Raw genomic sequence first — 24,531 nt, 5'->3', positions numbered from 1 at the left:
GTTGTAGTGGAAGTAGTTGTACACGTTCGTCTCAGAAAGGTACTTGACAAATCCAACATCTTCGTGGCGACGTTAGTGGAAGTAGTGGTACATGCGGCGGTTGTGGAAGTAGACATTCACGGGTCATCGTGGGAAGTAGTCGAACATGGCATCGGTAGTGGTACACCATTTGAGACATACACGTTCCGTAGATGAACTTGGTGTAACCGTGCGGTAGTCGAACTTGGCGCTCGTGGTACACGAGTCTTCGGGCGACAGTAGTGCAAGGCAGCCTTACTAGTCTTGGCAGAAAACATTGCGTGCACAGGAGGTGAACGACTCCATGTCATCCATGGCTGTGCGGATCTGGGCCACGAGGATGGGGTACAGCAGCGAGGCGACAAGGATGGGATCCGGCGACATGCGGCTCTAGCAGATTGATACAGGGGTGCGGGAAGCAGCTTCCGGCACGGGGGCGCTCGAGGCAGGGCCAAAACCTACCAGCGAGGTGGGTGAAGCAGGGCATGACGCAGGGAGGCACAGGGGCGAGGTGCGGGAGTAGCAGAGGAGGCGAGATGGTCGGGTCGAGCAGCGCAGACGAGTGGAGCAGATGGGGCAGAAGGAGAGGAGCCAGGGGCTCGGTGACGCTGATGGCCTCGCAGACAATGGCGGGCGACGGGTGCGTTAGGAGGAGGGTGGTCTCAGGCGAGGCTTCACGCCGGCAACAGAGGACGCGCTACACCGCAACTACGTCAGAGCAGGAGGCCAGCTTGGTTGTGGCGCGGGCAGCGACGTGTGTGTGGTGGTCAAGGTGCAGCCATGGCAGAGGAGCTACGGGTAGAAGAAGGAGGCACCCGGCAGCGACGAGCCGAAGGACGGTGGGGACAAGGGAGCTCTTCTCCCTGGCGCGAGGAGGGATATGAGTGGAGGGGAAAGGGGATGGAGCCGGAGCTCACCCTGGCGGCGCAAGTGAGGGGGCATCGGGAGGGTTGAGGGGGCACGGCTGGGCCTTGGGCCGGCTTAGTTGGTCGGGCCTAAGAGGCCTGGCTGGGCTATCTCTCTCTCTCCCTCATATACTTTAGCATAAAAGAATTAGAGAGAGAAAAGAAAGAGAGGGTTAGGGAAAGAATTTGCGCATGCGGACAATTTTCCTGGACTCATAAAAATGAGCTTGATCCAAGAAATATAGAAAGTGAGCATGGGCGTGAAGTTGAATTCAAACTCATTTGAATTTAATTCAAATGAGTGTAGGAAGGAAGTGGGTATTTGGTAGATCCAAAAATGTTGAGAATTCAGAAAGAGCCTCGATAGATGGGAAGAGAATTATAGGCAAGGTTAGGGTGTCAAAACTCGAAGAAGGAAAGGCCAAGGGATTTAACATTCACGTGTGTTGTGGTAAATTCCAAATTAATGGAATATTTTATATAGCTCCCTAATAATAATAAGAGACTTTGAATATGTTTGAAAGAGAAATCACCATGTGCATTTCCCTCAATTTAAATGGATCGAAGATCCATGCAATTTATTTAGTTGAGTTTTATGAAAACATGCGGATGCAGTGCTCATGATGCTATGAAATGAGATTCATGACATGAACAAAATGCAAAACAAAAGACAAAAACCCAACCACGAAGGAAATATCAAATCGCATAGCCGGAAATGGCAAGAGGGAGTTACAAATATGGAAAGTTACATCCGGGGTGTTACAGGTCAGCATTGAAGGTTGAGAGGAGGACACCAGGCTTGCCTTCTGGAGATCGAAGGGCTGGCCTACAACGAGACATATCGTACGCAGGACATCCCTATCATTCTGAAAGTCTAAAGTAACGAATTTCCCTCTTTTGTCCTTGAGGTAGTTCTTAAAATCCTAGCACTCAACGTCAGCATGGCATATGTGGTAGACCAAGCAAATGTTATGTACGCAAACCTGGATCACGGCGGGCATCTTCCTCTCTGCCTCCTTTAGAATCTTCTCTCTTTCCAGGACTGTGGTGTACTCAACATCTAGCCCAGCGACCCACTCATCTGTTAAACTGTTGAACATGCGTAGGAAGCGAGCAAGCCATGCTTTCACCGTCGCGGATCCATGTGTGTAGATGACGATGAACTCATCACTGGTGATGGCCCTAACCTGGTATTCAGCGGCGACCATGGAGATTTGGGAGGCCATGGATTTTGGAGGAGGGTTAGGAGAAGTTGAGCTGTTGTACCCAAAAAAACTGGGAGCTCACTAATGTGAAAGGACGGGATGACTGGGGGCGAACTATTGTAAGGTAGAAGACGGGGACGAGTAGGGCGTGCGAACGGTGTGGGGTTGCTGGCTTGCCCGATGGATAAATGGCTGCAAGCCCCGAAAGAGTTCTCGAGAACTATGCAGGACCCACTAGATGTCATGTCTACTAGACCCATATCGTAGGCCAGACGGTATAGCTTCTGCCTGTTCGCACGCCATGCCGGCGCAATCCCCTACTTTTATTTGTAAAGTCTCTATTCCTTGGTGATCAAAGCCCAAAGATCCCGTGGATGTAACTTCACTTAATTCCGTCAACTGTCGTGCCTCCCATGACCTTCGCCTCCCTTGTGCGGTCGCGCCCTTTGAGACTTCGACCGGCTATAAATGAGAACTTTTTTTGCCTACTCCACATGCATGATACTCCCTCTGGTCCTTTTTACTCCCGTCAACCGTTTGCAAAGTGTTTGACCAAATTTATACTAAAAATATCAATATCTACAATACTGATTATAACGAGTATAAGAACTATGTTTTATAATGAGTGTAAAAATATTGATTTGACATTATGAATGTTGATACATTTTTCTATAAGTTTGGTCAAAGTAGAGGTACATTGACTTCAGACAAAACTTAAATGCACAATGCAGACTAGTTCCTCCATCCAGGTGTGTGCCATGTCCTATCTTGTCATCACAACAAGGTTAGCCATTAGAGTACTACTACCTCCCTTCTAGTTTAAAGGGCTCGATTCAAAAATTTCACCTACTCTTAGCAAGATAGTAGAGGCGGTGGAATAGTTTTTGAAGTCTGCAAAAGTACTCAACTAATGTTGTCGTTCTTCACAAAAAATGTGTTTACCAATGCATGCATGAACACTAGTTACTCTAACTCCCCTCTCTTCTTTAATTCTTTGCCAGATCAGCATGTTTGCTATTCCCGTGTGCATGCTACCAGCTAAGATACCACCATTATGGCCAGCCTTAATCATCACATGCAATAATTTAGTGCACCTTGAAATATGAACATGTTTTGGGCGTGTATGTTTTTAATGACTTGAGACTATACCTAGCCCGACATGCAAGATGACTTATTATGCACCGTTCCCCATACCTGCAGGAAGCCCGTTCGTCTCCAAATCTTTTCCTCTCCATGTGTGGAAACAATATGCCTGCCAGACTCTCCTTCTCCCTCCATCGGTCCCACCACTCCACCCCGTGTGAAAAAATCTGCATGCATGACTCTCCTCCACCCACACTCGTCCAATCCGTTCTGACCAGCAATATTTCCACCCCTTCCCTCCCCCGTAATTTACTCCAAGAAATATGCCCATGTAGCTGTTACGTTAATCACGCAACATATCTTCCGGGACGCTGCTTCAGTAACTTAACTGCAGGTGCACTGGGTCACTGACATATGGGCCCAACAAGGGTCTGGCCACATGTCAGTAACGCAACTGGACCTGCAGTTAAGTCAGTGCAGCTCAGTCCATATCTTATGTAGGTGTGCCATTGCTTGCTATAAATATTGCGCCTCCCACGGCATTCGGAAGAACGCCACGTTCATCGCTATCTCCTCCCCCTCCCTCTTACGTCGACCACCATGGCATCGCCCCTCCCAAGCCCTAAGCACCCCTCGCTACACCGCCCGAACGGTCACGCATCGCCATTCCGTTCCTCGCCGCCACTAGTCGCGGAGGACGCGTCGGCGTTCCACTCCTTGCCGCGACACGTCGAGGTGGACGCATCGGCGTTCCCAATCTCGCCAGCACGCGTGTCGGAGGATGCGTCGGCTCCCCTCTACGAGGAGAATGCCGCGCTGCCCGTCGAGCCCCCTAGCCTTGAGGAGCTTTGGAAAGAAATGGATGTTGCCATGTGGGAGGCTTTGCCGCCGGCAGAGCACGCCAAAATAGAGGCGGAGAAGAAGGCCGACGAAGAGAAGCGCACCGCAGGGCAAGCTGCCTGGCAGGTCTATGTCGCGTCCGAGAGAGTCAGGCAATTGGCTCTTTGGCAGAAGGCTCGTGCAAGGGCCGTGAGGGTGGCGGAGGATGCCCGTGCCAAAGCCCTGAGTGCAGTCGGGCCCAAGCACCTCATCTATGCTTGGCGATACGTGGACCAGGTGCATGATTCCAGCAAGGAGGAGTACCTGTTGGCGCTGGATCACCACACCGGTGAGATCGCGCTCACCCGCCGGCAAGCCGCCAATCAGCACCTCACGAGTTGCGATGCTGAGGAAGAGGTGTTGTGTCGGCGCGCTGGGAAATGGCCGTGCACCAGGGCACTCGTGGCGCGCTGCAAGCGCTCCTGCGAGCGTTGTGGCTTTTAGTAGGGAGTATAATTTAGTTTCGTAAGGTGATCTCATTTGTTTTGGGACGCAAATGATAAATCCAGAATGTTTGGGAATTATTAGCGTCCTTAATTAAGTATGTAAGAGGGAAAGTTTGGAAACCTTGTGTATCTGTACGCATTTTGTAAGTAGGTGCATACAGCACAAACTTTAGTACTATATACTATCGCACTACACGTCTCTCTCTATATATGCTTGCAAACAGTGCTACTCCCTCCGTCCAGGTGAATAAGTCATCTTTGGTTGTGCACCGTGACCAAGTAGGAGGGAAGACTTTATACACCTAGACGGAGGGAGTACTACTATTACTTACGTACGGGCAAATGCACGTTTTAACATTACGATGCGGTTTTTGTAAAAGTAGATAAACAGTACTAGTCAAGCTTGTCAAACGATTCAATGCAAAACAAATGGAAAAATGCTCGTTTGATTGTTTACTTTTAGCTTCCTTCTCTGTGGTTATTTCTCTGTTGTACTTTGTACGGAGTATTTCACTGGTCGGAAAGGCATGCAAATTCCCAAACCGCTTCATACACCCTGTATCGAATTTTTTTGCCTAACAAGTTGTGCCGTGCAATTAGAATTCCAACTTGAGTACTAGTACTACTAGTAGGAGTACCAAGGGCCAGTTTGTTTAGGCTTCTAGATTAGTAGTAATCCCTTGACTACTAGCTCTGTCCTGGTTTATTGGTCCCCATTGTACTCTATGTCAAATTTTGATCCTAAATTTAACTAATGAAATGTTTGTGATGTCACATGCACTAACATTTTATCAGTTAAATCTTTGGTCAAAATTTACCACAAATTACAATGGTGACGAATAAACTAGGACGTAGGTACTCCCTCCATTATTGTATACAAGGCACTATAAAAAATACATTTTGCATCTATACAGGGCCACCAACAGTAATCAAGACAAATATTAATGATGTTTCCTCGTCCTAGTAACCCATGGCTTAATTAATAGCATGCATGTAGTGGATGATAATGACAAACTCATATACTTCCTCTCTCACGGCCACTCAATTACTTCTAATGTGCATGCACCCTATTAATTAACCCGGTAAACGAGAAAATAAATTGACCTATAAAGCACACATTGATTTTTATTTTGGTACCTGTAATTTGAGTTTGTGGCCTTGTATATAAAAATGAAGGGAATACTAGTAGTACTAGTAGTTTAGAAGCCCAAATAAATGAGTGAGGCGCCTTAATGTTACTCTCCGATGTGACTAGTCTTATGGGAGAAGCTGGGGAAGAGACGGCTTATTCTTTAAGCCACAAAAAGAACTGGCCCTAGGAGTAGTAGCTACGGATACTAGGAGTAGTAGCCAGGGATCGAGTGTGCGAGATGAACCGGAGAAAGTAAATGCAGAGATATGAAATGCAAAAAAGACGGAGGGATGTGATGGTTGCTTGTCCGCTTATTTTACCAGGCCACTTATTACTGGCAGTGGTTGCGTTTTGTGATATGACGGCTTTACTGCCGCGCCACAAGCAGGGAGAGACTCCCGTGCAGCGCCACCCTCTACACTTGTACTACATCGGTCGTGGTTTATTAGTCCCCCATTGAATTTGACTAAAGATTTAACTGACAAAATGTTAGTGCATGTCAACAAAAACTATATCATTGGATTCGTATTTGAACATAGTTTTGAATGATATAATTTTAGGTGACATGCATCAGCATTTATCATACTATATATAATGTTAGTTCAATTTTTGGTCGTACTAATCTATAGTAGTAAGGTGCCCGTGCGTTGCACCAAAGAGTGAAATGCATTGATCAGGGAGTTGTTTATTTTGACAAAGGATGTGGGGGTCATCTCATGTGTAACGGGTATCGATAGGTTTCTTCGGATATTATTTCATCTCTAGAGCTCACAAACATCTGGGTGAAATACATAAAAAGGTATATTTTGCAAACAAAAGCGTTCAACTGTTGAACCTACATCCAAAACTTGTGAAGAAATAACACTTATTGTGCTTCGCAAGAAATTATCTTTAAGAATTAGTTTTTGAGTATCGATTGTTATACATGTTGGCTACAGATGACATGGCACTTTCTTATAGTCAACAGTTGGCTATACTATTAAGTATTAACCATGCCCTTATATACCTAGACGGAGGGATTAAATCAGGATGACTTGGAAGGGGGTGGAGGAGATGTAAGAAATGGTCATCGTAAGTATTTCACCAGTATTGTAGTAAAAATTCATACATGGAAGATTCTAGACTAAACCATAAATGGATACACTTTTATTCATGCGCGATACTCCAATAGAGCAAGATCATGCATGGAAGTCTCCACATGCTTAGACAGCGGGTTACATTGAGCGAAGACTAATGATCAACATTTAACTTGGTAATGCATATGTCCAGGTGAACCTCCTTGGAGTCCCCATGCACCGCGTTGCGGGGTAAATCATACCATGCGTCTTCCATGTCCACATCAGCGGGAAGGTCCCATCTCTGCACAGTCCTAGTCAGCATGATGGTGCCGGTGTTGCCGCCCACGTACCTCTAATGGGTAGTAACAGTGAGCATGCACCCGTACATCGGCCTCATGTCAGTGTCAGCGTTAGCGGCGTTGCCCCTGATGCACACTACAAAGACGGGCCGGCGGCCTGCACGGGCCTCGCCAGTGCCCATGATCAAGAGGAAGTCGCTGCCGTCCTCCTCCGAGACTAGCAGGCGGCGGTGATGCTCCAGCGACTCCGGCATGGTGAACGGGTAGCACGTCTCGTACTGGATGTTCTCTGCCAAGGGCCAGTAGTGACCGCTGCATGCATCCGTGAGGTGATGCACCATGTCCGCCGGCGAGCCCCAAAACAGCATCGGACACTCATAGCAGTAGACGAAGGGCTCCATGGAGGCATCGACCAGGCCGTCCATGAAACAGGAGTGGCTGTAGGGGACGTTGCGCCAGTTGAATATATGAGCAAGTTACTACAAGACTTATTCCGAATAAGCACAAAATAAATCATGACGGCTATAACATAGATGAAACTAATCATGTGGACTAGCATAATAGTAGGATATAGAGTAGAAACATGAATTCTACCACGATTTCAAACAGGAAGGACAGAAACACATACGGTGCAACGGGAGCAGCACCGTTGGAGTTGAGGTTGTCGCCCATGTCGTTGAGGAAGAGGTTGTCGAGGTCAGGGAAGAAGTCCTCGTCGGTGACGTCGTGGCTGCCAGCAGTCGCGAGAGTGCGCTCCCCAAATTTCAACAGCACCCGCCGAATGGAGCGCGGGATGGAGTGGCTATATGGGACATTGCGGCCGCCGAATGGAGCGCAGGAGTAGCACACGAAGCAGTAGATGGTGTCCTTACTAGTACTCCCTAGTCTCTATCTATCTATATCTACTCTTATAGAAAACCGAGTTGGTGATGATGGTATGCCTCCCATCTTGTAATATAGACTTTCCGATCTATATTTGACGGATAGAAAGCCAACTATGACAATTTTACAAAAGATACCCGCACCTCTCTCCACATTTACAGATAAGGCCTTACCTCGTTCATCCTTATCTCCCACAACCTCGTGCTCCTCCCTAAGTCTCTATCTCTACTCTTATCTCTATCTCTACTACTCTTCTTTGTTTTTTATAACAAATCGAATTAGTACTGCGTCGTCCGCTGCACGCTCGGCTGAACACGCCTCCTCGCCTCCATCATCACCAACTGAGTCTTTTATAGGAGTAGGAGTAGAGAAACAACCGAGTTGGTGATGATGGTGTGCCGTGCAATGCACGGGCATCTCCAAACACCACGTAGACACTGTCTTTGAGCATGGTTCATAGTCGTTCCACGCTCGGGCATTGAAGTTTGTAACTATTTTAGATTAGAATATACTACTCCTCCGGTGCTAGTAGTAGAGCAGAGTCCTACTCTACTACTCTACTCAAGCAAGTTAGGGCATAGTAGTAGGTACTGTAGGGACTACCAGTACTGTGATCACTCAAGCAAGTTGCCTGGCATTGATATGATCCTACGCTGCTGGTATGTGCCTCGTAAGTCAAGTAGCGTGCTGTAATCATCATCACCTGTCTACTTCATGCAACACATATTCGCTTCTCCATCTTTGTCCGTACATAATCTCGTCCAATCTTCCATCCCCGCTAAGGCGCCTCACCCCCTCGTCTGAAACCCAAGCACTAACAATGGCAGAACCGAGCAGCGTCCGCCAAAAGAGTGGCCAGAATTCGCTCCCCACAGAGGTAATCAAGCTCATTGTTTCGCATGTGGACAATCTTAGTACCATGCCGCTCGCCGCGTGCTCGTCGGGGTTGTACCGTTTACTCAAAGCCCTCAGGCCGGAGCTTTTTAAGCCAACTCCTTGCTTGTTGATGCCGCCTGATCTTCAAAAACGGTGTGTCATGCAGCATAACGATCATAGGGTGGCGAGCATCAACCCCCTTGACTGCGATATGATCCCTGTCACCCTCAACTACATTAATGGTATGTACTGGGTCGGCATGAACACGTCTTGGATGGTGCTCGTCGATGGTCGCGGCAGCTGGATGCTCGTGGAGGTCTACACTCGGCAATTGATCCCCCTTCCTTTGATTAACACTGCACTGCTTTGGCATCGCAACCCAGAATACTCGGAATCTTACAGTAGCCAACATGATACCAAGTTTGATTTGCTCAAGGTTGTAATCTGCCAAGTGCCCACAAGATCTGCGAATTATAAAGACTTCAGGTTAGTTGCATTCTTCAACCGCGGTCTCGCCTATCTGACAGGTCACTGCGATAAGTGGATAAATCTGCACGTCCATCGCAGGATCATACATCCTCCATGGTTCTCTGATGCCATTGAACACAAGGGCTTCATTTACGTTGTCGACTCCTTCTATGGCTGGACGTATTGCTGGCCTACTCCAGTCATCGCTACAATCGGCTGTTATAGCAGTATGTTACTTTCCTATGATATCATGATGGCTTGCTTATATTACTGTCAACATTTACTGAAAAAATATTCATGCTCATAACATGTGGTTCTTAAGATTGACTACATCAAGAGCCCTTTTTTATTTGACTCCAACTTGATATGATGTTGTAGGCCTCCTGGTGTCCCCACCCTTCCTAATCCCAGAACCTTTCAAAGAAAAGCAGCATGGTAGTTGCAGGTGGTTCCTGGCTCGATCAGACGATGACGAACGATTGATGATCGTTCGCACGTATAGGGCGTGTTGTTTCGCAGAATACAATCACAGTCACTGTAAGGTCTTTGAGCCGGATCCCAGCTTCTCTGGGCCTTCAGGAATTTTTGACTGGAGGCTGGTAAGTAGCCTTGGTACACGCTCTCTGTTTGTCGGACTGAATTATCCGATTAACCAGGAGATAACCGACGGCAAGGATCATGATGGCAGTGCGGTTTCGTTCATCAGGCAAAACTGTGTGTAGACAGCGTACCATGCGTCTCTGCATGCACCATACCCTGATATGTGCCACCATGCTCTGCAGCCCAAAGTAGGAGAGTGGGGCGCAAGTATCAGACTTTGACCTGCTGGCTGGAGTTTCCCCCGTCAGGCACCCATCTGGTTCAAGCCGTCAGCCAATCTCCACATCTTAATAAACAGTAACATCTAACTGAGCCAGTTAGTTAGATGCGTACACTTGGTGTAGTAGGATCTTTATTTAGTTTGATGCATACACTTATTCTTTTTTTGTAGCCCTTTTGTAATAATGGTTGATGTTTGGTTCGGAAGAGAGAGCTGTGTCTTCACTCTTCTAGCATGCTTACTGCTTCTGTTGCACCCCCAGCCCTGGTTGCTGCTGCTGGTGTTTTCAATGTACAATCAATAGTATATTTCGTCTGTTGGTTGAATAAATGTGTTGTTAGAACGACAAACACAATGTTTTGGAAGTCATTGCACGGTTTGATCCTTAGTGCCCAGTACTTTACGTAACGCATACTATTTTCGTACGGAACATATTTTCCACTTGTTGATAACATGCAGCCCACTGATAAAGGCCCAATAGAGGAGCCCATAATTAACTGGAAGGGAGGCTCTCACATGAATCCGGCCCAGGTACATGCTCATGGTCCCCTAAACATAAATAAGTAAATAAATAAATAAAGCTAAATTCTCATGCACCGGTTCTTTAAATTCATGATTTAACAGGAGGATATTATTTCCTATGATAGTGTCGTTACATTCAGTCTTTATTATTCTTAGGCAAAGATAGCGACCGGTCTTCTTTCTCCCAGCATTTTCTTCCTGCAACCAGCGGACCCATGCAAATCATAGTCAACGTCGTAAATAGTTCCAGTCCATTTTTATTTTTCAATAAGAATGTCCAACCCAGTCCAGCACATTGGCGACAGCACTTTATCCTCCGCCTTGGTGCGCTCGTCGCGGCGCCGCCATTCGGCCATGTCAACATAGTTTTTTTTCGAAACGGTCCCTGTCAACATAGTGAATCGGGAGAGAACTGTAGTTTTGAGTATGATAACACGGACCGACAAGTTCCACTCCCGAACACAAGCAAGCGCCTCTTTTACTACTCAGATGCACCCCTCGTTTTTTACTCCAATCCACCCTGCTGATATCTGGGACCCACATCATTTTTAATGTATAGTCAATTAACGACAGAATTGCACAACTTCTTTTTTGAGTAGTAATTCGGAGGAGCGGGCTATAAACTGGGTTGTGCGGTCTATGTGGCCCGTCTAACAACATGACCAGCCCAACAGGTTTTTCTTTGGGAAAATAGGTAGCCCAGTATTTCTTTTTGAAGAATACCCAAGCTAGGCCTATTTGTTTTCTTTGACTTATTGGGATGCAAATCTTTCAAGACGAGGAGGGATGCATTTCGGCCTGGCCAAAGAGTATGGTCAGTGTCTGTTAAAAGTAATATCAAAGGGGTTGAAAATTCCAAAAAAATTATAGCAAATGGGATATTAGTTCCTTTTTTTGTTTTTGTTCTTCACTGATATTTTACAGTATTTCATTGGATTTAATATGACATAGTACTAATTTATTTTTAAATTTGTTTTAGTGTGGCTACTAATTTTTGGATTAAGAATATTTTGTTCCCCAACCAAAATTTGCGAATTTTCAAAATTTCGCACATACTTGGTTAATTTTTTAACCCTGGTACTGACCAGAAAATGGGCAACAATTCTAAAAATGGAAAACGGTCTGCAATAATTTCCATATGAATTAGAAAATGATTAAAAATTATAAAAATAATATCAAATGGGCTGTACACGCCAAAGATTTCGAGGCTGACTTGTTTACGCAAGGTTTTGTCAGTCAACACACGATTCTAGCAACAGTGACTGTTGGATGTCCATCCAACGGCCGACGTGCTTCTTCAATCTCTGATCTTCCAGCTCCAGCTGCCTAAACTAGCACCGGCGGGACTGCGTGCTCCCTCCTCTTGTGGCCCGCTGTGATGCCGTGCAGGCTTCCTCGGCCCACCCTACTCCCTCCGCAGGCCTGGCTGCACGCAATCAACTGCCTCCATAATACGCGAAAAATGATTCCTTCACTGACATCTGGTGCGCACCGGTTGGGAGGCTGACCTGTGGGCCTACTAAGTTGACGCGTAAGCAGGGCTTGTCAACTTAGTCAACAAACGGTTGTAGCAGCAGTAACCGTTGGATTTGAATCGAACGGTCCTGCTGCTTCTTCAAGTGCTGCTCTTATTGCACCAGCCGCCCAAACCAGCGCCGGCGAGACCGCCTGCTCCTGCCTCCAGTGGCCGGCTGTGCTGCCATTGAGGCCTCACCGCCCCTACTAATCCCACCGCTAGCCAGGCCCTGCGGCGAGGGCAGCCTCACACCGTAGCCGAACCAGTGAACCCTCCAACTCCTCTCCGTGTGGGCATCCACTTCCCGTCTTCCCCGGCTTCGCGTCGTCCCCTTCCTAGGCCCCACCGTCGTCCACGGCCCCGGTGCTCTCAGCGCAGCGTGGTCAACGTGGTCATGGAACGACTTCCATCGGACATGGACTATACGTGGAGAGGCTGACAGCTGGGTCCACGGCCGCACACAAGGAAATGCCTCCTTATTACGCGCAAAATAATGATTCCTCCAGCTGACATCTGGGACCCACCGGAAGGGCCTCTGTATTTTGCGAAAAAAACGTTCCCCCACTGACAGGTCGGACCCACCAGCTATATCTTCGCATGCAAGGAAGTGTCTCCTTATTACGCACAAAAAAATGAATACCCCCTGCTAGCTGGGACCCACCATAGTGGGTGGGTGACTTGTGGGCCGACTAAGTTGACGGGGATGGAGGGCTTTGTCAACTTAGTCAATACTCCAGTGACCGTATGATGTCCATCCAACGGCAATAGTGCTTCTTCAACCTCTGGTCTTCTTGGTCCAGCCACCCCAAGCAATGCCGGTCGTGCCGCCTGCTCCTGCCTCCCGTGGCCGGATGTGCTGGCGCGGAGGCCTCACCGCCCCCATACTACTCCCACCACTGGCCAGGCCATCCCTCTACTCACCCACACCCCCTGTTATTCTGCGGCGACGGCAGCCTCATACCACAGCCGAACCAGTGAACCCTCCTACTCCTCTCCGCGTGGGCATCCACTGTCGTGTCGTCCCCTTCCTAGGCCTCGTCGTCGTCCACCGCCGTGGTGCTCTCGGCGTGGCGTGGTCAACGTGGTCAAGGAACGACTTCCATCGGACGTGGACTGTACATGGAGAGGCTGACAGCTGGGTCCACGGCCGCAGCAAGGAAGTGCCTCCTTATTAAGCGGAAAATAATGATACCTCCACCTGACAGAAGGGATCCACCGGACGGGCCACCGTATTTCGCAAAAAAACGTTTCCCCCTGACTTCTGGGACCCACTAGCTACATCTTCGCACGCAAGGAAGTGCGTCCGGGCAAAAAAAAATGATTCTCCCCCCTGATTTCTAGGACCCACCAGTTGCATCTTCGCATGCAAGGAAGTGCCTGACAGTCGGGACGCACCTGGTCGAAGCGTATGTAGCGTTGTCATTCTGGTCGTGAACATGTACGTACATACTGGTCGATGTATAGGCGCGCACATCTCGTAGTAGAGGCGCGCACGTAGCATGTACACGTCCGTACAACGGCCAGGGTGCAAGAAAGTAAATACGGCCACGTACGTACATACGGGCGGGGTCTCGAACGCCTACTCGCGCATACGTACGGCCAGGGATCGTGTACATGGCTGGGTCAGAACGGAGAAACTACATCATCGTCGTGTTCATGGGGAGGCAACGGAATGCATCGTGTTCATGGGGAGGCAACGGAATGCGTCGTGTTCATCGGGAGGCAACGGAATGCGTCGTGTTCATCGGGAGGCAACAGAACGCGTGGGAGCCAACCGGCTTGGACGGAACAGGCGATGGAAACGAGGCCTGGCATACCACAGAATGGAGGAAACGGCCTTGTGTTCGACCGGCCACGATCGAAACGGGATCCTGTTCATCGGGAGGGGTCTGGCGTACCGCAAAATGGAGGAAACGGACCTCCTATGGTCCAGATGGGGGTCCTGTTGATTGAGAGGGGTGTGGCGTACCGCAAAACGGATGAAATAGACTTGTGTTGGAGAGCTATGGTCGAAACGGGGGTCCTGATCATCGGGAGGGGTGTGGCGTACCACAAAACGGGACTCCACGGGATACTGTTCATCTCCACCCTCAACCTCCTCCAGATCCACGGGCTACTGTTCATCCACCATCGACCTCCTCCAGCCTCCACGGGCTCCTGTTCACCCAGCCTCCACCGTGCGCTACTCCACCGGCTACTGTTCAACCATCCCTCTCCATGGGCTCCTGTTTAACCACCCCTCCACGGGCTACTATTCATCCACCCCTCCACCATCTACTGTTCATCCAGCCCTCCATGGTGTCGCCCTGTTCATCCAGCCCTCCACGGGGTCCTGTTCATCCATCCCCAACCGGCTCGATCGATCGGCGTCCTGTTCATCCAGAGGCAACGCCAGGGGGTCCTGTTCATCCACCCCCACCGCTCACTATTCATCCACCCCCCCACCGCAACACCCACTGTTCATCCAGAGGCAGCATCGATTGGCTTTAGTTTGCAGTAGTAGGGAAGGAATCGCTCGATCGGGTTCAGTTAACAGCCATCGATCGATCGCTCGGGTTCAGTAACGCATAGCGTGCAGTGCAATTGCTCGGGTTCAGTTAGAGCCCAACGCCTTGCTCGGGTTCAGTTAGAGCCAACGCCTCGCACACACGCGCGCACGTGTACAAGAGAAACACGCATCGCTCGGCCCCCGACCTCCCACCGTAACCGGGAACTCGCCAAAATTTTCCTCGCCCTCGCTTCTACCACGATTTTTTTCCGTCATGGACGGCCCAAAGAATGTCATGCAGCTGCGTCTCCGGCCCGCTTAGGACGAAAAGCCAATTTTCTGTCATGATTTTTTGTCCAGAAGTAGGAGCCCACCACATCTATGATAATACCGGGTTTTGTCAAAATTATCGTCATAGAAGTGTATAAGTCTGACAGAAATTTTTTTCATTCGGCCCAAAATGTCACGGATGTGTCTATTTTTTGTAGTGTTTCATGTTATATATCTTGCTATCACATAGTTGTTTATCTTGCTTAGCATAAGTTGTTGGTGCACATAGGTGAGCCTAGTTGTTTTAGGTTTTGTGATTGACAAATTAAACACTAGTTTTATTACGCATTTGTTCAAGCCTAAGCGTAATTATTTTAAAGCGCCTATTCACCCCCCTCCCCCGCTCTAGGCGACATCCACGATCTTTCAGCTGGCGTATTTTGTGTGTGCGTGTCGTCGTGTTGGATATGTGCAACTTAGGTATGCACAAGCCGGGTGTGTGCTCATTGCGTTATGTATCCTCTAGATGCTCCATTTCGAGCCAATAAAATCCACCCTTTATCGAAAAGAAGTATTGGCCACCGAATATTGGCGTAAAGTCTTTTCATTGATTCTCATAATGAAGAGAGTTCCTTTGAAATAGATCCTAGAAAGACAGGAATAAGTTCATATCAAGACAAAGTGGATTGTAAACATGGAAAACAGTCCTCCCAATACAATCAATGGTAACAATTTGAGAATGAATTCATCTGTATTCTCTCTTTCGTCTCTCCAATTTGTACAGACATGCACTACACAGAACACGGCCTTCTTTAGGCAAATACACAAGCCATAGTACATGAAAGCAACAATAGGCTCTCCTTTTTCCCTTTTCTAGAAAAAAGGTGTGACAGTAATAGTGAAAATTATTGCCCCACACAAAAGAAAATCATTATTACTTCCTCCGTATAGAAAGATAAGAGCGTTTAGATCACTAAAGCTTTTATATTTCTTTACAGCTGGGGTATTAGTGAAGTCGACTGACAGAGACCAAAGTAGAGAGGAGGCTATGCCAACCAACTGACCCCACTACCTTGTATTGGTAGAACCTCAATGATTTGCATGCTTTCTATCCAAAAGCTCAACATATATGCCATGGGATTAACTGGTATCATGTCTCACTTCTTATGGATGACACATTCGCTACTTCCATAGAGACACTCTTTTTATGCAAATACTCGGGTCCACAGAAACACAATGTTTTAGGTGCAGTTTTAGTCAAAAGTTATAAAATCTTGACCACTAAATCTCTTGTATATTTTAATTAGAAGATGTGTGGAACCATATGCATAAACTTGACTTCAATTATTTTCATAATAAATTTTAATTTAGTTTGCAATTATGCCATAGTAAAAGATCATTTGCTCGTGTTAAATTTGGATATCGTGTCTCTTACCGAAGACTAGAAGAATGATTCTTGAAATTGGAGGGAATGCATCAACATAAGTTTTTTTGGACAAACACGCATTCTCCATATCCTTAATATGGGAAATGAACATGGCGTTTTGGCTCGTACATGTATATGCTCCTATTGCTGAGAGAGAGATATGGGTTGATATGTCAGCCTTTGTGTCATTTAATGTTTCTAGTGCGACCTCCCAATGTGAATGTATTGCGGCAGATTTTTTATGCTCTCAGGTACGGTTCGGTCACATATGGATGGGTCCAGTAGGTAAGCCGGTTAGTTTAACACCTGGACTATGGGTTCAGGTATTTCTTAGTACCAGGGCGGTGGTATAGAATTTCCATGGATGATTCATGATGTCGCTTGAAGCTACGTCGGTATTTCCCCAAAGAGGAAGGGATGATGCAGGACAGCGGTGGTAGGTATTTCCCTCAGATATGAAACCAAGGTTATCAAACTAGTAGGAGAACCAAGCAACACAACGTAAACAGCCCCTGCACACAAAGAACAACACCTCGCAACCCGACGTGTTAAAGGGGTTGTCAATCACTTTCGGGGTACGGCGCCTCAAGATAGGCAAAGGACGTGAGGTAAAATTGTAGATGGAACAAATAAATTGCAGCAAGGTTTTTTTTTGGTTCAATAGATCTGAAAATAAACACAAGGAAAAAGTAGATCGCAAGGCAAATATATGAGAAAGAAGACCCGGGGGCCATAGGTTTCACTAGTGGTTTCTCTCGAGAAAAATAGCAAACGATGGGTGAACAAATTACTGTTGGGAAATTGATAGAACTTAAAATAATCATGACGATATCCAGGAAATGATCATTACATAGGCATCACGTCCAAGATCAGTAGACCAACTCCTACCTGCATCTACAACTATTACTCCACACATCGACCGCTATCCAGCATGCATCTAGTGAAAAACGCAGTAATGCAATAAGAACGATGACATGATGTAGATAATATCCGTTTATCTATTGCGGCAGATATGGATCCCGTCTTTTTATCCTTAGTACCAATGATACATACGTGTCAGTTCCCTTTCTGTCACTAGGATCAAGCACCGTAAGATCGAACCCACTATCGGGCACCTCTTCCCATTGCAAGATAAATAGATCAAGTTGGCCAAACAAAACCAAATATCGGAGAAGAAATATGAGGCTATAAGAGATCATGCATATAAAAGATCAAAGAACTCAAATAACTTTCATGGATATAAAAAGATATAACTGATCATAAACTCGAAGTTCATCAGATCCCAACAAACACACCGCTAAAAGACTTACATCATATGGATCTCCAAGTGACCATTGTATTGATAATGAAGAGAGAGAGAGAGAGGAAGCCATCTAGCTACTAACTACGGACCCGAAGGTCTACAAAGAACTACCCACGCATCATCAGAGAGGCACCAATGGAAGTGGTGAACCCCTCCGTGATGGTGTCTAGATTGGATCTCGTGGTTCTGGACTCTGCGACGGCTGGATGAAAATTTCGTTGACTCCCCTAGGGTTTCTGGAATATTGGGATATTTATAGAGAAAAGAGTCAGTCCAATGGGCACCCGAGATGGGCACAACCCACCAGGGCGCGCCTGGACCTCCTGGCACGCCCTGGTGGGTTGTCCCCTCCTCAGGACTCCCCACAGGTGCAACCAGGGCCTGTTGTGTTCCTTCTGGCCCATAAAAAATCATCATAAATTGGCGTGGTATTTGGACTCCATCTGATATTGATTTCCTGCGATGTAAAAAACATGCAGAAAACAGCAATTGGCACTTGGCACTATGTCAATATGTTAGTACCAAAAAATGATATAAAGTGACTAAAAAATGATTATAAAACATCCAAGATTGATAATAAAACAACATGGAATAATCAAAAATTATAGATAGGTTGGAGAAGTATCAGCATCCCCAAGCTTAACTCCTGCTCGTCCTCGAGTAGGTAAGTGATAAAACATCATTTTTGATGTGGAGTGTTGTTTATCATGTCATATCATATTCTTTTCTTCATAGCATGGACATTTGGACTTTTATGTGATTCAAAGCAATAGTCTAGTTTTGACATAATAATTTAGATACTCAAACATATCAACAAGCAACCATGTCTTTCAAAATATCCATGCTAAAACAAGTTATCCCTGGCCCACCATGCTCAAACATTGATCCGTTCATGAAACACACTCGAATATTAGCTACACCCAATACTTAAGTACGATCGTATTGTCCCCTAGTTGGTGCTTTTATAAGAGAGGATGGCGACTAAATTTAAAAAATAAAAATTGCATAAATTAAAAGAAAGGCCCTTCGCAGAGGGAAGTAGGGATTTGTAGAGGTGCCAGAGCTCAAAGCGAAAGAATAGAGATAAAAACATTTTGGGAGGTGTATCCATCCCACCAAAGATAACGACTTGGAGCATCCCAACACTTTCCATGCTAGATATATCATAGGTGGTTCCCAAACAGAAAATAAAGTTTATTCCTTTTTCCACCATAACTTTCACTTTCCATGGCTAGCCGTATCCATGGGTGCCCTCCATACCAACACTTTCCAAGGAATTTATTATTTGACAACATAAAGTAAATTCATTTTTGCATAAAGTAAACACACAAAGGATAAGTTTATTTTTAAAATTAGAGATGTCACATGCAAAATTGCTTAGAATGGAAAAAGAATACCGCATATAGGTCGATATAGTGGACTCATGTGGCAAAACTGGTTTAAAGGAATTTGGATGCACAAGTAGAGGTCATACTTTGGTGCAAAATGAAGTCTAACAAAAAGATTGAGAAGCGACCAACCAAGAAACGAATAATCTCATAACCAAGCATTAAGCATAATTAACACAGAATAATGCACAACACGGAATAATGCACCACAAGTAGGATATAATTTTCATTGCATGATTATTGACTTTGTGCATGCATAGGGAATCACAAACCTTAACACCAATATTCTTATTAGAGCACAATTACTCACCAACATGACCCACATATCACATCATCATATCTCAAAACTATTACTAAGAATCAAGTTTATTTTCTCCAATGATCTTCATGACATATATATTTTTTTCTTTCTTTATCCTTCTTGGATATCTATCACTTTGGGACTAATTTTCATGTGTTGCTTTTCATATGCTCAAACAAATATAAGTGAATATCATGAACATAACATATTTTATTTCTCTAAAAATAGTTTAAGTGAAGCAAGAGAGAATTTCTTCAAAATTTTACTAACTCTCAAATAAATCTAATTGAAGCAAGAGAGCCTTTCTTCAAAAACACTAAGCACACCATGCTCAAAAAGATATAAGTGAAGCACTAGAGCAAGTCCATTGCTCATAAAAATTTAAGTGAAGCATAGCGTGCAATTCTAATAAGTCATGGCATAATTTTGGCTCTCTAAAATAGGTGTGTCCAGTAAGGATTGATGACTTAATACACAAAATAAAACAAGCAAAGACACATATCATAAAAGACTCTCCAAGCAAAACACATATCATGTGACGAATAAAAAAATAGTCCCGAGTAAAATACCGATGGTCGTTGGAAGAAAGAGGGGATGCCACTCGGGGGCATCCCCAAGCTTAGTTGGTTGCTCATTCTTGGATAATAGCTTGGGATGTCGGGGCATCCCCAAGCTTAGTTGGTTGCTCATTCTTGGATAATAGCTTGGGATGCCGGGCCATCCCCAAGCTTAGGCTCTTCTACCCTTCTTTCATCCATCGTAAGATAACCCAAAACTTGAAAACTTCAATCACACAAAACTCAACAAAACCCTTGTGAGATCCGTTAGTAAAAGAAAGCAAACCATTACTATAAGTGCTGTGTCAAACCAATTCTTCTTTTGTTTTTGCATTATATCTACTGTATTCCAACTTCTCTATGGCAGAAACTCATCAAAGAAAACCATAGAGCCATCAAAATAAGCACACAACACAAAGAAAACAGAATCTGTCAAAACAGAACAGTCTGTAGTAATATGGAACTTCTGAATAATTCTGTAACTACAAAAAATTCTACCAAATTAGGACAACCAGAATAATTTGTATATTAATCTTGTGCAAAAGGAATCAGGGCAAAAGATCTTTTCTGCGATTTATTATAATTATTTTCGTGAGCGCAAAGTTTCTGTCTTTTTCAGCAAGATCAAACAACTATCACCCCAGAAGATCCTAAAGGCTTTACTTGGAACAAAAACTAACTAAAACACAAAAAACACAATCATAACAGTAGCATAATTGTGCCAACACTCAAGAACAGAAAGCAAAAAGAAAAAATAAATTTTATTCATTGGGTTGTCTCCCAACAAGCGCTATAGTTTTACGCCCTTAGCTAAGCATAAAGCAAGGATCTAAGTGTTGTCATCTTCGGTTCTAGATCCATAAGATGCCCTCATGATTGATTCATATTGTGGACTAATTCTTGTTCTAGGGAAGTGTTCCATACCCGTCCTCAAAGGAAATTGGAACTTAATATTGCCTTCTTTCATATCAATCACTGCACCGATAGTGCGTAAAAACGGTCTACCAAGAATAATTGGACAAGACGGATTGCAATCAATATCAAGAACAATAAAATCTATGGGAACATAATTTCTATTTGCAAGAATAAGAACATCATTAATTCTTCCCATATGCTTTTTAATAGTAGAATCCGCTAAGTGCAAATTTAAAGAGCATTCTTCAATATCGGTAAGACCAAGCACATCACATAAAGATTTCGGAATTGTAGAAACACTAGCACCGAAGTCAGATAAAGCAAAACACTCATAATTTTTAATCTTGACTTTGATAGTAGGTTCCCATTCATCATGCAATTTTCTGGGAATTGAAACTTCTAATTCCAATCTTTCTTTAAAAGCTTTCATTATGGCGTCAACAATATGTTTAGTAAAAGCTTTATGTTCTTCATAAGCATGAGGTGAATTTATCATGGATGGCAACAAAGGAATACAATCAATCAAAGAGCAACTATCATAATTAAAGTCTTTGTAATCCAAAAGAGTGGGCACATCACTAGTTAAAGTTTTGACCTCTTGAAACCCACCTTTATCAATTTCCTCAACAAGATTTTCACCCTCCGAAATATTAGGACGCCTTCGACCTAAAGTTGACTCTTCTCCAGTCCCTTTTTCATAAATCTTAATTTTACTAAACAAGGAATCAATAGAAGAAACACCAATCATTTTAAGATCTTCATCATTTTTGCGAAAGAAATCACTAGAAAACGCTTTTTCAAAAAATCTATTTTAGCTCTAAGCATAGTGGTTCTTTTCTTACTTTCATCCATATAAACATAAAGAGATTTAATTGATTGATCTACTTTAGGCAAAAAAAATTCATCTTGAGATTTTCCACATCATGAGCAATCCTATCGACACTTCTAGACAAATCATCAATCTTATTCAACTTTTCTTCTATGGAAGTGTTGAAAACCTTTTGTGTGTTGATAAATTCTTTAATATTGCTCTCAAGATCAGAAGTATTCCTATTCTTATTGTAAGATTGATTTCCATAGGAATTACCATAACTATTAGAGGAATTACTAGCAAAAGTCCTAGGATTAAAATTACCTCTATAAGCATTGTTGTTGAAATTATTGCGAGAAATAAAATTCACATCTATGGCATCACTATTTTGCTCAATCAAAGTAGACAAAGGCATATCATTAAAATCAATAGGAGCACTTTTACTAGCAACCAATTTCATAAGAGCATCAACTTTTTCACTCAAAGAAGAAATTTCTTCAACCGAATTAACTTTTTTACTAGTAGGAGCCCTTTCGGTATGCCATTGTGAATAATTTTCCATGATATTATCAAGCAATTTGGTGGCTTTACCCAAGGTAATTTGCATAAAAGTACCACTACCGCGGAATCTAAAAGATTACGAGAAACAAAATTCAACCCCGCATAAAAAATTTGTATGATCATCCAAAGATTTTACCCATGAGTTGGACAATTACTTAGCATCATTTTCATCCTTTCCCAAGATTGTGCAACATGCTCATGTTCAAGTTCCTTGAAATTCATGACCTGGGTTCTAAGGGAAATAATTTTTGCGGGAGGAAAATACTTAGTGATAAAAGCATCTTTGCACTTATTCTAAGAATCGATACTATTGCGAGGCAAAGAAGAGAACCAAATTTTTGCAGAATCACGCAAAGAAAATGGAAATAATTTCATCTTGACCACATCATTGTGCACATCTTTTTTTGCATATGGCATAATTCCACGAAGGTATTAAGATGGGACATGGCATCCTCATTAGGAGTACCGGAAAATTGGTCCTTCATAACAAGATTCGGCAAAGAAGTATTAATATCACAAGTCTCCGCACCAGTGGCGGGAGGAGCAAGCGGAGTGCCAATAAAATCATTGTTGTTGGTATTTGAGAAGTCACATGGTTTGGTGTTCTCTTGAGTCATGATGACCACACAACAAGATTGCACTCAAAAACATATCCGGCAAGAAAACGGCAAACAGAAAAAGAGAGGCGAATAAAACGGCAAATTTTTGTGAAGTGGAGGAGATGAAAACGAGAGGCAAATAATGTAAATTGCGAGGAGTGGTTATGTTGAAGATCCTCCCCGTCAACGGCGCCAGAAATTCCTTTTGATGTCGCTTGAAGCTATGTTGGTATTTCCCCAAAGAGGAAGGGATGATGCAGCATATCGGTGGTAGGTATTTCCCTCAGATATGAAACCAGGGTTATCGAACTAGTAGGAGAACCAAGCAACACAATGTAAACAGCCCCTGCACACAAAGAGCAACACCTTGCAACCCGACGTGTTAAAGGGGTTGTCAATCCCTTTCGGGGTACGACGCCTCAAGATAGACAAAGGATGTGAGGTAAAATTGTAGATGATATAAATAGATCGCGTAACAAAGAAATTGCAGCAAGGTATTTTTGTATTTTTTTGTTTAATAGATCTAAAAATAAACGCAAGGCAAATATATGAGAAAGAAGACCCGGGGCCGTAGGTTTCTCTAGTGGCTTCTCTCGAGAAAACTAGCAAATGGTGGGTGAACAAATTACTGTTTGTCAATTGATAGAACTTCAAATAATCATGACGATATCCAGGCGATGATCATTACATAGGCATCACTTCCAACATTAGTAGACCGACTTCTGCCTGCATCTACTACTATTACTCCACACATCGATTGCTATCCAACATGCATCTAGTGTATTAAGTTCATGGAAAAACGGAGTAATGCAATAATAACGATGACATGATGCAAACAAGATCCGTTTATCTATTGCGGAAGATATGGATCCCGTCTTTTTATCCTAAGTAGCAACGATGCATACGTGTCGGTTCCCTTTCTGTCACTGGGATCAAGCACCGTAAGATCGAACCCACTACCTGGCACCTCTTCCCATTGCAAGATAAGTAGATCAAATTGGCCAAACAAAACCCAAATATCGGAGAAGAAATATGAGGCTATAAGAGATCACGCATATAAGAGATCAAAGAACTCAAATAACTTTCAAGAATATAAAAAGATATAACTGAGCCTAAACTGGAAGTTCATCAGATCCTAACAAACACACCGCCAAAAGACTCACATCATATGGATCTCCAAGAGACCATTGTATTGATAATCAAGAGAGAGAGAGAGGAAGCCATCTAGATACTAACTACGGACCCGAAGGTCTACAAAGAACTACTCACGCATCATCGGAGAGGCATCAATGGAAGTGGTGAACCCCTCTGTGATGGTGTCTAGATTGGATCTCGTGGTTCTGGACTCTGCGGCGGCTGGATGAAAATTTCGTCGACTCCCCTAGGGTTTCCGGAATATTGGGGTATTTATAGAGCAAAGAGTCGGTCCAAGGGGCACCCGAGGTGGGCACAACCCACCAGGGCGCCCTGGGCCTCCTGGCACGCCCTGGGGGGTTGTCCCCTCCTCGGGACTCCCCCCAGGAGCAACCAGGTCCCGTTGTGTTCCTTCTGGCCCATAAAAAATAATCATAAATTGGCGTGGCATTTGGACTCCATCTGATATTGATTTCCTGCGATGTAAAAAATATGCAGAAAACAACAACGGGCACTTGGCACTATGTCAATAGGTTAGTACCAAAAAATGATATAAAATGACACAAAATGATTATAAAACATCCAAGATTGATAATAAAACACCATGGAATAATAAAAAATTATAGATACGTTGGAGACGTATCAATTCACTGCTCGTATTGCAAGCCG

This window comes from Triticum aestivum, chromosome 6B, assembly GCF_018294505.1.
Source record: "Triticum aestivum cultivar Chinese Spring chromosome 6B, IWGSC CS RefSeq v2.1, whole genome shotgun sequence".
NCBI lineage: Eukaryota > Viridiplantae > Streptophyta > Magnoliopsida > Poales > Poaceae > Triticum > Triticum aestivum.
This window is presented reverse-complemented; position numbering follows the sequence as displayed.